General features: G+C 37.9%; 1 protein-coding gene across 8 annotated transcripts in view; it reads right to left on the bottom strand.

The window, feature by feature from the left end:
- Positions 1 to 16,146, bottom strand: part of MIPOL1 (mirror-image polydactyly 1) — a 199,823-nt gene that overhangs the window by 175,196 nt on the left and 8,481 nt on the right. The gene's annotated exons all lie outside the window — the stretch shown is intronic.

Genomic DNA, 16,146 nt, shown 5'->3' with positions numbered 1-16,146 from the left:
TCCTTGCTGTCAAAGGCAAATCTTAACATCTTCAGACTTCAATGGAAAAAAAAAGCATAATTTTTCTGATAAAGTTATGCCACCTTGACACTGCTTTCAAAGTAGCCTTCAGTATTATTTTTATTTCTTCAAGACTTCAAAGCCACAACATATAATCAATTATTTCCATTTGTAAAAATTTATGCCAGTAAGTCACAGCCCTCTTCTGTTTTCTTCTTACTAAAGCAAGTATTTAACTGTACTCAGTTCTTCAGCTGCATTGTGCATCTGCTGAGCAGACTGGTTTGGGAAAAGAGTTACGATGGAAAGGCTGCAGGTTTTGCCATAGTTTAGCTTATTAGAATACGTTGTTCCTGCCTGAAAAGAGTTAAGTGAGTTGAATTTACTCATCGCACTGAACTTCACTGAGGTGTAAGATTATTTTTGTTTTTATCGAAGATACTAAAAACTAAATCTGAAGAAAAGGTGGTTTAGTACTTAAAAGTTTTTCCACAGTGCTTTCAGGACAGGTTGAAAAAAACACACATATTCTCACACATCCAGCAATAGACACCTCTCTAAAAACCTGTTTCTCAAGATATTTGAGAAGTCCAGAGACCCTACAACTAGCAAACTCATGCTGTGATCACTATTTTTTAAAATCAGATGAGATACAGTTTTGTTTAAAAATATTTTGGATAATGTTAGATAATCTTTATATACTTCTTTATAACTAGGGTTTAACATTAGCCTGAATGAATTGCTATAGCAACTGGGACAAAATTTTGCTTTTATTTACAGTATCACATTCCTGTATTAGTAAACAGTGACACTTACATACAAGTGTATTGCACAGGATTACAGTTTAAAAAACCAAGGTCCATCACTGGGTTGTTTGTATTACATGTGGAATTTTTAAGAGCTGCAGATGTACAGACAATTAGTTTCCCTGATTTCTCTAATGGATTGAATAGCTATATTATTGGAAAAGTATAATATGTAATAATAAATGGGTTCTCAATAAAGTATCTGGGTGGGGGGTTTTTTGGTAACTTAAGATAAATTTGAAAATGTATATTACACCATGTAAAAAACAAGCTACTAGGCAGATACAACTTGAGGGGAACCTCAGAATGATAGCAGCATATGCTATTTTTAGTAAGTTTTCTCTCATAAGTGCAAGACAGTGAATGTTTGCCAAAAGAATTTTACATCCAGGAGGGGTTTTGAAATATGAAAGATACTTTTAAACTATGAAGAGAATTATAATTTTTGCCTAATATTTAGTAACCTTCAGATACTGTAATTCCACTTCAGATCCTGGAAAAACATTCTGGAGACAAATATTAGTCTACCACTGCATAGTGAAGAGGAGGAACAAAATTACATTTCAAGGGGAAACTGTTTTAATTAGAGTTACCTTGTACACCTGCAAAGCAGTCACCTTCAGTACAGTGTGTGGAAAAGTGTTACACCCCACAACTGTTTATTCTTGCTACCATCAAATTCTGAGTCCATAAAGCAGTAAGCAGAAGTTTGCTCCCAGGTATATTTATATCACCCTACATTTATGCCACTGTAGTGCAGAAAACTAACTTAAACACCCTTAACTGGTTGACTATACATCCCAGGATAACACTGTCTCTTGATACATCCTATTGCACCATAATCAGGAACATTTATGACAAAAGAATCCTTTGTGGGTGCTCCATTCTTTTATACGGTCAGGGTACCATGAACAAATTAGTGGACGGGGTCCACTAGTGACCTTTCACTGTTGTATCACATCAGAATGGCCTCATTATGATCCTGAAAGAAATCCCATTGTATCAAAAACCAGAAGGTGAGTCTATTCTCACAGGGAGCTGCATTTCTGTATCTGTCTCACTGCAGTCTAATCGATCTTCGCCATTTGGAAAGAAAGCCTGATCACACGTGAGGCAGACCTCAGCAATCCAATCACCAGCCCAGCAAAGTAAAGCTGCTGAGCTACTGCCTGTGCAGAAGCTTACCAGGCACTACACTAGAACTTCGTATCTGTTAAACCATTAGGTAGGCAGAACCCTTTACTTTGAGGCCTACCCGACAAACCAAAGATTCAGATCCTGACTCTGCCGCAGTGGCTCTTCCTTTGCTAAAGCGGAACAAGTTACAAGCTTACAAACAAACTACAGCTTCTGAAGAAAACAAAAGACCATCTGTAATTCCAGTGCTTACCTAGAAGAGCTGTTCAGTGACACCAGATCAGCACACTAGGGCTGCTGAGTCACTACTCGTCACCACTACTCTCTGACGTGATCTAACTCAAGGTAACAGTGGCAAATTACTGACCTCAGTGATGCTCATACTTTGACAGGAGCCCACAAAACCTGTAACAAGCAACAGATGTAGAACTCACTGCTTCTGTATAATAAGGGCAGCTAATGAAGACTTGTTTTGGAAGCCAACACTTTTGAAAAATGTCCAGCTTGACAAAATACCTGTCGGTCTAGTAACACTTTTGTGAAATGGATGCCATGTTGGGAAATCTGTTTCTTATCACCCTAGGACTCTAAAGCTCCAGCACACTACATACAGAAAAACCTGTCACTGAATGTTACAGCTTATTGGTTAAATATTTGTGGTAAGATGAGTGGCAGTTAGTTACCTACACGTTTCAAATTTTGGCTTGCAATTTGGTTACTGAGAGGTTGTCTCCTTCTTTAGTTCAGACTGACATAGACAGTCAGCTGAGGTACCTGAGACTGAGCCACCTCCTTACAGGATAAAAATCAACAGTACATTCTCTGTGAGGACCTGGAATCCATTTTATTGTCCTGCCAAACCTGAAAAATAGCTAAATTTTCTTCTCTTCAAGACATACCAGAGATCTGATTCTGGATAAAATAAGCTTTCCTGATAGAAGACGCTCCTGATACAAAGCAATTTATTACAGAAATGTATTCTTAAATCATGGGCTCCATCATCTGCATAGCATTTGGATCCCATCAACTGTATCTCCAGCACACACAAGGTCATCTGAAGAGGGCCAAACTAATCTCTCAGTGCAACTGCAGGAACAGTTCCATTCTCACCCACAGATCTCTTGCAAGTTTTGCATTAATCTCTTCTTAACAAAGACATGTTAATTTGGCTACAGGTAATATATGGGAGGTCGCTGAGAGCACTAATACCCATTCACTCCTTTGAAAACCAGAAATACTCAAAGCTCTAACATTATAATGCAAGTAAAGAATGTATAGTAGGAAAGATGGTGCTTGTTGGTTTCATTTTATTCAGTTGGTATTTTCCACAGTAGTAATGTGTTCTGCAAGTAGAGTGGTTTTCATTTACTGACCTTGGCATTCATCAGGACCATACTGTGATTTATATTGAGAATTCCAGGCCTTTATCTGATCTTATAAATAAATGTAAAATACATAAAACAATTATCCTAGTGTAAAATTGAATTTTATCTCTCTGTAACCAGCTTTTGTCTATGCTACATATTTCTGTGTTTGAATACAATTCAAAATTAATAATAGGCATAATTTATTTTCTGACTTTTCATTATCTTGACATTTTAACAATTTTTCTTTTATCTACTCAGGCTTTAATTTTATCTAGGGCTTCAACCCCACAGTTCCTTTTTAGACATGAACAATCTGTCTTTCAGAATATCCATTCAAGGAATAAGCCTGCTAAAAGAACACATTGGCCATTTAGCAGACCAAAAAACAGTATAAAGAAATGACAGGATTTTATAACAAAGAAAAACACCAGATTAGGGGAGAAAATGTAGCACCGCATGTAAATGACAGAAAACCACATACTAGAAGAAATCACAAGTTACAGTGAAGAAGTAGAAAAAGTAGAGTTCTGAAGTTGGTGTTTCTGGTAAATTCACATACAGCTTAGATTTTTTTTTTTTTTTAATCACTGAAAAAGATAACCAAGGAAGTCTTTTTCCTATTCAAGGGCAGTCACAACTTTATATTGAATGCCATACCATTAGCAGTTGAATATAGAGATTAGTCAAACCTGGACACGAGCCTTTCAGTGGTTCATGAAAAATCACTTTACCGATCAGTTGTTTGGACTTAAATATAAATTACACAAATGCACCAACCTAATAGTTTACTTCTTTAGCACAATTAATTAACACCACTTCAACTAACCATCCCCAATGTTTTACTACCTCAGACACATGTATGTCAACTTCAAAGTCATACAACTGTCTCAAGTCAAGTTCTCACTACCACTCAGGCTCAAGTATACTTTGTATGCAAGTGCTACAGTTTACACAGAAACTTTCTTTTAAGGAAAGCAAAACGCTCAGAATTAGAGAAGGTCAGGAAAAAAACAAAAGGAAAAAAAAAAAAAAGACACAAAAAATTTCTTTTCTCAAAGGTGGCAGATGTGCAACAAAAGGAAGGAGCCCAATTCAGACATGCTACCTGCACACAAAATAGACGGTAAAGCCTGAAAAAACATCCCAAAGAGATTTTGATGAATAAATAGAAGAATGGCATAGATATATGGGCTGATAGCAAAATTGCCACTTTCCATACAGGGCGAGCAGAAGTCCACAACCATGGCCATTCCACACAAAACCAGACTGGCCACACCAGTGCCACGTGTGCACCACCAGCAGTGGGATTCCTTCACGTCTGCAGCAAACAAAGCTGCTCACTTTGTGATTAGAGGAGGAATGTCATAACCATGGTGGTCTAGACTGCTACAAGTAAAAACAACACATCCCAAAATAAGTGGCCCTTGGTCTGAAGTGGCTGTGGTCAGGATGAGGCACGTCTAGGAAGCAGTCCCTTGAATACCTTGTGATAAACGTATGTGGAGAAAATAACACGAAAGAACACTGTAGTTAACTGAATAAAAGGTTAAAGAAAATAAACAATATTTTTGCAGCTTAGCATTTATTTGTGAACTGCTGGTGCAACTCTATGCTTGACAGAAAAGCTATGAGGCTTTTGGTAGCTTGACAAGACAATCTACAAGCTTGAATGAAATGTTCAGCTTAAGGAATTAGAATAAATCTGATGACTGATGTGCTACTGAACGTGACAGACTGTCATCCGTTTTAAACAGGATCTCTGTAGGATGTACTGAAGGCAATTTTTTTCCATTACCTTAAACATACTAAGACTTTTTCCAATGAATTCTGGCTGATCTATTAAGACAAAAGATCTTCTCAAACTCTTGCCATTTCAGTAAAATAATGAAATAGCCATTCGGCTTACTTGCATAATTAATTCATGTAGACACTGTACTTCTGTGATTAATTTACCTCCAGTCCACAAAAGCATACAACAAAAATGATTAGTCTTCTCAAATTAACTATTAAATTATATGAGCAATAAGTGATTAAAGCAGCTTATCTAAGCCCTACTCATATATAGAGTTTCATATATAGAAATATCAAATTGTTTATCTGTTATCAAAGCAATTAAATACATTCTTAACTGAGTCAGGAAAGCATTCTAGTATCCTTTTCATATTATCAGCAGATTTTTTACAAAAATAGGTACAGGTGTTCTTCAATAGCTTTTTAAAATCAAGAAAAACTGACCAACAGAAGTCCTACAATGAAACAGTACTGCAACAGACAGCTAGGGATAGATTAAAAAAAACAAACCCTATTTTTAATCTGACCAAATCCTAGAAAACAGTTAAAAATCCTAACACATTATTTTAAATATCTACATAGACACATTTATATAACCAATGCAAAATAAAATAAAAATCTTTGGAAGGCAATTTATGCTATTTCAAAAACCATACAAGCATCAAAAACATTGGCAAGCTCTAGGTTTGAATGGGAGTATCCTTCCTCTATCAGACTGTAAATAGTTCCTGTAGGAATTACTGAGGTGCCTTGCCATCTCCTTATCCTAGAAATAATGACTCAAATTTGTCCTACAAACAAAAAAGACGATAAAAGGATTTTGTGGCATCCACCTGGAATCTGTGCCTTAGATATAGGGAATGGGCAAAACTGCTCATTGGTGGATAAAGAGCAAAAACATCAGTTTGAACCATACTGCATTTACAAAGCTGAATGGGGAACCCAGCACAACTCCCCAGCTTGTACAATCTGTTTCCAAAGGGGAATAAAAATCAAACTACCAAAGTTATTCAACTTTCAGAAAAGGCTATGTGTCACAGATGCACACCATTTAACGTATTTTAGCTACTGGGTGAATTTCCCTCTTAGTTAACTTACATTCAACTAAAATTTCATACCACGCTTTCTAAGAACAGAACAATCCATATTGTTTAGCTCATCAATGTCAGTATTAGACCAATTTACCTTGCTAGTTTCCCTTACTGCTAATACAAGAGTATCACAATTAGCAGTAATTAGCCGAGCAGGAAACCTCTTTCTAGGCATGGGCCAGACTGCAAGTATATACCACATGTATTTTACTGACAGAACAGAGAATGAGCATTTTGAAAGCTGCTTTGCATTAGAACTAGAGAGTTTATATGTCTGAATGAATGTTAAACTCAGAATATTAAAGCTTTGCCCAGTCCTGATGCTAAGATGCAAATTTAAACCGTAAAAAGTTCAAGGACCTAAGTCAAAATTGTTTTGTACATGACTGCAGTTGTCTAGGTGTCTCGTCTCCCCCCCCCATTTGCACTCAACCACTCAGATCTCAGAAGACCAACAGATCTTTTACAATCACTTGCTGTGTTATAGCTGATCAATACAGAAGATCACAAGCCTCTGCGCAACCTGGTAATTTGTTCTGTGTTTTGCAGCAGTTCTTTAAATGGCTTAGTTCCCATAATCTCCTTCCCCAATCCATGTAATGTATTATCAAAAAAAAAAAAAATAGCAGTGATGAAATCTCATACTACAGGCAACTATCAATAGGTCTTTTGGGTACCCTATACTGTCAGGAGAAAAATTTATTACTTCTGCATATATAAGAATCAGAAATTAATCTGCTTCAGTTACCACCTGAGATTTTTTGGATCAAGAGAAGTGGAATGAGGGCCTAGAACCTCTGATTCTTCCCAAAGCTTTTCACAGTCGCTAGCTCTACACTTCTATCATCTTGCCTGGGTCAAAACATCAGACCTCACTACAACCTGTGCTATTCAACACGTTCTTCCCTGCTAAACGCTTCAGGCATTACATAAGATCTCTCAAAAGAATCAGGTGCTGATACATAAGGAATGCTGAACACACACAGAGGTGGTCTCCACTTTCTTCAGGGCAACTGCCAAATTCAACTGACGCATCAAGCACAGAAAAACATTTGTTATCAGTCATCTTTTCATGATATTCTCCATGCACTGGCAGGTGTAAGACTTGGTGTTTCCGGTTTTGTTTTTTAAAACATTTTAAGCCCAAATTTAATGAAAGCTTGTCTTTTTTTTTCCTACCTTTTAATGACCAGTAAACTCACTTTGTTGATTCTACCACTCATTTCATGTTTCATAGAAGATCACTAAGCTCCTCTTTAGCTTCTAAGGGCAAAGATTCAGTGGAATGTCATTTTCTGGACATTTTGTCTTTTCAGCTCTACCCTGTATTTCATTGAAAGCTTTATTGTTAAACTTTTCCTGAAAAAGCCCCCTCCTCTCCAAAGAAAATGTTCCTTTAACAAGAACATGAGCTAAAACTTTGTAACCATTCCCCTGAGGGCAAAAAAAGCTTATTTTTATAAACACTCAAGTCAAATATTTATATTCTTCTACAGCTTCCTTTCTGTGCTAGTATCACTGCCTCTGGTACTAACTAAATAAAAATTCAAACACAAAACCATAACCATTCTAATGATGGCTCAAAATAAAAGGGCATGATCATTCTCAAACAAACCAAAGATGGCTTAAGATACATTGTCAATGCCAAATCTACATGCTGAAACTTCATTTGTATGTGAAAAGTCACTGTAGTGACCAATTGCTGCATAGAAGTCAAATTTCTTCCAAATCATTACAAACTGACACTTACTGAAGCAGATGATATTTATATAAATTTATGTTCCTCCCTCAAAAAATTAAGATGTATATCCAGCTCAGCTTCTAACATCAATACACCAATGAATTTAAAAAATGCTTTTCATAGCACATTCTAGAATAAAATAGAGTACTTTTACTATTGAAAAATGTTACTACTTGTACTGGATCTGGTTTGGATGGAGTTAACTTTCTTCGTAGCAGCCCACATGGCACTATGTTTTGGATTTTTGGCTAAAGCAGTGCTGATAACACACCATTGCTAACAGTGCTTCCACAGCATCAAGGCTTTCACTTCTCACCAACACTATCACTCCAGATAGTAGCCTGGGGGTGGGCAAGAAGTTGGGAGGGGACAGAGCTGGTCCAAACTGGCCAAAGGGATATGCTTAGCAATAGAAACTTGGGTAAAGCAAGAATGGGGTGCGTGGTTTGTCTTCTGAAGCAGCTGTTGCTCAGAAACTGGTATGCTTGTGGGTGGGAGGTGGTGAGTGACTATTTGCATCATTTGGTTTTTGTTTTGTTTTTTCCTTCTTCTTTTTCCATTGCTTATTAAACTATCTTTGTCTTGACCCGTGAGTTTTCTCACTTCCGCTCTCCCCATCCTCCCCCCCATCCCACTGGGGGTGGTGGTGAGGGAGCAGCGGTGTGGGTACTTAGCTGCTGGCTGGGGTCAATCCACCACACTACTGTTTTTCTTTTCTCCCTCCAAAGCACAAGGATGTTAATAGTTGTGGTTTGTGTTTGTTTTTTTTAAATTCATTGAAACAGTAACAAGTTGGAATACTGTCTAGAGCTCCCTCTCCAAAGAGCAACAAATGCTTGGGTTTGAATGACTGGAGTGCTGTACTACAGTTTGCTATGTGCCATGTTAAAGAAATGCCACAATTTCATTTTTGCAAACCATAAGCAAAAGTGACTACTAACCATTAAAACAAATAAAGCAAACCAAATGATACCATTCCAGCAGAATTCTAACTCAATAATTTTTTTTTTGACAAACGCTTTCACAATCTCACTTTTAACTCCATTCCCTAACATCTTGAATGCCGGTTTCACATACATAATGAACAGCAGGCAGAAACACATTTCCAAAGATTATTTTGGATTGTAATTTAGCTCGGTATTCATATAGTCATCGAACAAATCTGCAGGCTTTGAGAAATACTTCATTTTTCTTTTGGGATATAATGTACTGTACAGGAGAGTTACTGCACAGAAATATTAGTCAGAGCAAGAACACCAGGGACCCACACCCTTCCCATTGTTTTGAAATGTAAACATTAAGTCACCTAGAATTTCAAATAAGAAATGCAGGGTATACGTTATACAAACTGTGTACCTGTTACAACCACAGAATAATCCTAATCTGGCAGATTTTTCAAGTATATATTTATTGGCACAAACACAACAAAACCCCCCACAACAAGAATAAAAATTTAGTACCTCTTATTATCTCAAAAACGTTATCTTCCTTTCTCCCTTTAAAATTAAGAACTATATCTCACATTTTCAAATAAAATTAGCACCTTGCTATTTAGGAACTGTTCTCACACTAGAGTAACTTGCTTACATACAAAACTGCATCAGGTAAACTTATTCCTGAAGGAAGCCGTTTGCAACTTGCACATTCTTTGCAGTTTTACAAGTGGCCCACACAGATGTCAACAAAGCAAGTCCACTGTATCAGTTAGTTGAACTGTGTAACATAGCACTGGGCTGAGGGTGTGGACACACTGTGCAAAACGGGGAATATGCAAGATTCACTACTGCCAATTTTGAATTCATGAACTGCGCTATTCAACAAATTTCAGTACTCAAAAATATAGTTTCAGAACGACCAGCAGTTAGCATTAGTGAAAAATGAAAATACAAAACCAAATCCCAAAACATAACATTTTAAAAGCAAATTCTTCTGTTCTGTAAGTTTCTTAAGAGCTTCCCACAGGTTCTGTTTTCGATGCTCTCAACCAAGATTTGCCTAATGACAAACAGTTTACTCAGAAATCAAATGAAAAGAGAAAACACGTGGTGTACCAGATGAGCTCTCACACTTGCAGCGCTCTAGAACAGATCAGGGTATTTCACCCGACCACCTGCCCCCCGTGAACACAAAACTGTCCCTAAGTATCTCAGCACACGGTCATTCCCTTGACTTGCATAGTTAATAGCAGACATTTAATTTTAAACCCGTGTTCATTCATTCCATATGAATAAAACATATCCCAGACACACACTCTGGAAGCCTCTCCTGCCCAGCTCTCTGGATAGAGAGGCTGCAGGTACTCTCACCAGCCAGTTCAAGGCTGGCTGTTGGCACAGGGCTCCATCTACCGGTTTGCGATCCTGCACCCCCCAAGGAAGAGCTGGTGGGGGAAAAAAAAAAAAATCTCAACAGCTATTTCACATCTCTGTTTGCTAATGAGATCAGGATATTGAGAAAACACTACTGGTTCAAAAGAAAACAGTCAAGCAAATACATGCACTCACACAGACTAGGTGGAAACAAGTCGTACATATATGAAATCTTTTATTATCCTTTAATATTTGTAAAATGCATCTCAAAAACTGTTCTAAAGAACCACCATTTTTCTACGAGAAGCAACATATGACTATACACTCCCAATCCAGATGTAAAACTTTATGGTTCCTTCTCAAAGCAAGCAAATAAGCAAACACAGATAACTCAGAAAAATTACTGAAAATTAATTGCACAATATCTACACAATTTAGGATATTGGAGGTGGTCTTTTTTCCTTAAAAAAGGGGGATTCCTCAAATGTAAAGAAGCAAAAAAGTTTCAGTAGACTGCCATCAGTTTTCATCAAGGGTACTTCTGCACTGTATCAACTGCAGCTCATGCAGCTATACTACATCTAAAGATTAATTTGGCTACTGCTGTCACATGCAGCATTTCTCAAACTGAACTATTTAACCCTTGCCTTACTAACCTCTCTCTGCCTTCAATTCATGTTTGGCAGTGAAAAAGAGCGGTATCTTTTCCTCCCCAGGAACCCCTGTGCCCATCAGCTAAACCTGTTGAGCTGAGGCTGCAGAAGAGAAGCAGGAACAGCAAGCAGCAGCAGTGCTACCAGGTCTGTGCAGCAGTTCAGTTAGTTACCTGAGCTTGTTTTGAACAAGCTTACTGTGGTGACTGTGGAGCAACAGCTGAGAAATTAGATAGCGCCTGCCCAAGCAGCAATCACATCTAGGTGGCAAAGGCCAACAAAAGGAGAACAAAATTGGGGTGACTGGTCAGACAAGGCATGGCTAGTGAGATCAGCAGCTAACTTAAAAGCTGGTGCAAGAAAAGAGACAGTGCAGGAAAAGGACAGCAAGCTCCACAACTCCTCTCCATTTCTTTAAGCACCCTGTCCCATATTTAACACCATGCTGAAGGCAGCTAAGTGGGGCTCAGTACTGTTGGAGGCACAAGAGCAATGGGGTCAGGGTAAGAGAATCCCTACGGAAATACCCACATCACTCACACTGTACCAATACGTAGGAAAAGATGAGAAAAATTTAGCTGGGAACACCTGGAAACAACCAACAGATGGTCACAGCAAGAAGGCAGGAATGGAGCAAGGAGTAATAAAACCCAGGTACCACAGAAGATCCTATAAGGCAGGGAGAAGTGGTGAACAAGGACACCAAGGAATTCATGCGGTTCCCCCTGGGGCTCAGTTTTCCCAATTTAGCTTGTCCCCCTAAAATGGTAGTTGAAGAGACTAATGGACAAAATCTACATGAACTTGCATAACACCACAGAATGAGACCAGAATGTTGCCTTTTTTCTTTTTTATTTTAACTTGAAGGAAAAGCAAAATTTAAACCTTGAAGGTGTCTTTTCACTTGCTAAATTAAAATTTTAATCAAAATGGATTTTAAAATACAACTGAGCAGAACTATGGGGTTGCTGATGTCTCTTTAATGAACAATGACATCAATGCAGGCTACACTTGAGAAGGATATAGGTGTGGAACTACATCCTTTTTCATCATACATAGTCAGGTGCAAAGAGAAAAGCTTAACTTCAAGATTCCTGTGGTCTTATGAAAATAAATACCATTACAAACAGATCCAAGAATACAGACTTACTAAATACTATTTGTTTTTCTTCAGATATAGATCATGGGAACTGAGATATTTAACTACTTCAAGCCTAATTTTTATTCTATCTTAAACTGTTTACACTGTCAGCAAGCTCATGGTATCCTGCAACTAGGAGAGGAAAAAGAAAAGAAAAAAAAAATGGAAAAAAGTCAACTAGCATCTGTCAAAACAGATTTAAATTGGTATCTGAGTATTTGGTTGTCCTACTTCGATTACACTGATCAATCGAATGTCTATGATACTACCTGTATCACTCAATTAGTACTATTTGTAATAAAGAAATTCAAAATCAGAACACGTTGTTGTAGCTCTACAAAATGAGCTACAAAACATTCAACAAATCTTAAAGTTGTGGTGAATGTTTCACAGTGCCATTTTCCTCATTACAAGGAAGGTAACAAGGAACAAATTGGTCATACAGTGCTTATGTCATATTTGAGACAAGGAAAACCACATTCTAATATTCTGCTACAACAGAAAATGGAAAAACTGCCTGTATCTGTGCACACATACAGGCACACTATTGGAAAACATGATGAAAAATACTGCTTTGTTTCTCATGCTTGTATCTAAAAATTCACATAAACAAGTTAACACCTAATGCTCACCTACTGAGCACCTAATGTTGCAAAATCCTATAGAACCTGAAATTTTATTTACTTGAATGTGAGCCACAAGGACAACACATTGAGAAACAGAATCTTAAAGCAAATCCAACTGTAAATCAAAGAAATCTGAAACTAAGAACTGTACTTGAGAAAACTGAATTGTGCCTTTTTAAAAGTAATACTAATAACTTTATTAAACTATTACACTGATACAAATAACTTTATTATTATCAATACAAATAATTTTATTATAGGGTGGGTATAATTTAGGCAACTACAACAAGCATAAATGACAAAATCCAGACAGAACACTGCATTAGATATGTATCTTCTTCACATTTCACCATCTAATCTGTCTCAAACAGGACCAGCTGTTTTTAAAAAAATACATAACTATGTATCATACCATTATTGAGAGAAACAGATGCTTAAAAAAGAACACACTTATTTTTGCATACCTTCTTTCAATTGAAGCATTGAAGTGGCCACTGGAATGTCTTAGAATAATTTTCTAATGCTCAGTTAGGATCCTCAGTTCTCTAACTACACTGAGCTATAAGCTGAGTTAGCATTTTTCTTGCTAACTAGGCTTATCCTTTTGGCAGTCAAGCCTCTAAAATGAAGTGAAATCATATATAGGAAAATCATACAAATGAAGTTAAATCATCCATATGAAAAAAACCAGCAAAACCAGTACAAACTGATACTTTATTTCCTATCAGATGTAATATGTAAGCACGAAGAATGGTTCTGCTTGTTGATAAATTAGAAGACAAAGAGAGGGAGTCAAATATATACATTTGGAAACAGCGTAAGAAAGAAAGCTAAAGCAGAGCTGATTGCTCCCAAAGGAAACAAGCCAAGGACATCTAAAACAAAAAAATTAACGTTTACAGTACAAAGATTTATACATATTTAACTTTGTGCATTAAAAACTAAAACAATGCACAATGATACTTTTAAATCGTGTAAGTGCTTTGCAAAAAAGAAGTATTTTAACACTTTTCATTTCCAGACATGTCAACCGCCATGCCTTGGAAAGCCCTGTTCGCTTTCCCCAAGTCAATACCACTCAGTACCATTCATGTGTTAAATTGGCAACTAATGACAATTTCTAGTTCTGGTCCCACCAAGTGTAATTTATACACACACACAACCATGAAGCAATTTTTCAGCACTAAATACTCTCTTTACAAGTGGACATTTTTATTTATAAGCTAAAGCACAAGTCAACATAAATTACTAGATTCGTACATTTTAAAAACGGCATTAAAAATTCAGTCTATTTGCTTCAAGTATAGCAATCTGATCCCATGTTAAATTCTCTCACAGTGGAACATCATACAGCATGTTCAGAACAGTTTCAATTCAGACACAACCCTGCTCTCATTTCACAAACCCTGACAGGAACTGCCACCCCCTCCCTTCAAAGAGCTAATCAATAACCAAGCATTTTAATCCGTCTTTGTCCTAATATTACATCACTGAAGCAGATTAATTTTTTCTAATTTATTCCACACACTTAACATTTAAATTAGTGCATAGCTAGCTGGAATATTACTATTTAAATGAACATATAACTTAAAGATCAAATTCTGTCTTCAACAGATTTACATAAAAGGACAGAAAGGATAACATTTGTCTATCAGCATGTTACGTGGATCTCCTTAACTCAATTTACTATGGATTTCATGGAGCAAAAATTAATGCCCCCCAGGAGCTGAACTCACTACCAATTATTTCTTCCAAACGTATAATCCCATGCTGCTGTGACTGATCCAAGTTTTGCCTCACTTAAAGGGAAGTTGGATCCATTCCTTAGCTAGCTACTCTAGCAAATGATAGCATCACCATAGATGCTGTCCGGACTTCTTTCTAATAAGGAAAAGATACTATGAACCAGTCTCGTGTATTTTATTCCCTGCTAAAACTGAGAGTAATGTATTGATCATAATTTTAACTACACATAAAGTCACCAACAGAATTATATGCCTCTTTCAACATGAATTTCCAAAATACATTTCAGCAACAATAATGGCAAACAGCCTGCAGAGTCGCTCACAGACCCTACTCAGCCCTTCATCCCCTTCGCTACTCCAGAACCCACAGAAGCATTCCTACAAGTCATCTGGCACACGTGTATCCCACTGAACTCAGCACACATACAAACAGCCTGCCACTAGGCACCTGACCCAATAAACTCCTTTTACATGCCTGTAACAGAAAAGCACTGGCAAACAAATAAAGAAAACAAGCTGCACATGTATTCCAGTGGCCAGAATACAGGAACATAGGACATAGGTACCACAACTCTAGCTTTAAATTAAAAAGTGCTTTCAAAATAATGAACTGAATCACCGAGTTTTAATGCCACTGAAAACCATGAAATAAATCTGACAATGTCTTTGACAAGGCTCAGTCAAGCGTAATGGTGCACAGTAAATACAGCAAGCTGTTTTCACGTTCATGTTCATTAATATACCAAGGAAACCCATAAACAACACATACTGCATTATCATAGCTATCCACTGGCATTCAATTTAAGTGCTCATGTCTCCGTTACTTGTACTTGGGACAGATAAGCAGTGCCTGTTTCACACTTCATACAAAAAGGCTCAAGCAATTCCACTTATTTGAGAGAATTGTAACTAACACACATGAACATTTAAAAAAAATATGGTTTGATTCACTGATGCTATGAAAATCAGAAATCAATCCAACCAATATTTCATTTTATAGTGGGTTGACCTTGGCTGGATGTCAGGTGCCCACCAAGCCACTCTATCACTCCCCCTCCTCAACTGTACAGGGGAGAGAAAATATCATGAAAGGCTCATGGGTCAAGATAATGACAGGAAGAGATCACTCACCAATTACCATTGCAGGCAAAACAGACTCAACTTGGGGAAATTAGTTTCATTTAGTACCAATTGAATCAGAGAAGGGTAACGAGAAATAAAACCAAATCTTAAAACACTTCCCCCCACCCCTCCCTTCTTCCCAGGCTTAGCTTCACTCCTGATTTTGTCAACTTCCTCCCCACAGTGGCACAGGAGTCTGGGGAATGGGGGTTGCAGTCAGTCCATCACATGTTGTCTCTGCTGCTCCTTTCTCCTCAGGGGCAGGACTGCTCATACTCTTCCCCTGCTCCAGTGTGGGGTCCCTCCCATGGTAGTCAGTCCTCCATGAACTTCTCCAATGCAAGTCCTTCCCACAGGCTACAGTTTGTCATGAACTGCTCCAGCTTTGGTCCCCCACAGGGTCACAAGTCCTGTCAGCAAACCTGCTACAGCATGGGCTCCTCTCTTTCCACAGGTCCGCAGGTCCTGCCAGGAGCCTGCTCCACTGTGGGCTTCCCATGGGGTCACAGCCTCCTTTGCCATCCACCTGCTCCAGCGTGGGCTCCTCCCTGGGCTGCAGGTGGGCATCTGCTCCTCTGTGGACCTCCATGGGCTGCAGGGCACAGCCTGCCTCACCA

The sequence above is a fragment of the Strix aluco genome, chromosome 4 (genome assembly GCF_031877795.1).
Source record: "Strix aluco isolate bStrAlu1 chromosome 4, bStrAlu1.hap1, whole genome shotgun sequence".
NCBI classification, from domain to species: Eukaryota; Metazoa; Chordata; class Aves; order Strigiformes; family Strigidae; genus Strix; species Strix aluco.
The sequence above is the reverse complement of the archived record's forward strand: the minus strand, read 5'-3'. Positions and strand labels throughout refer to the sequence as shown.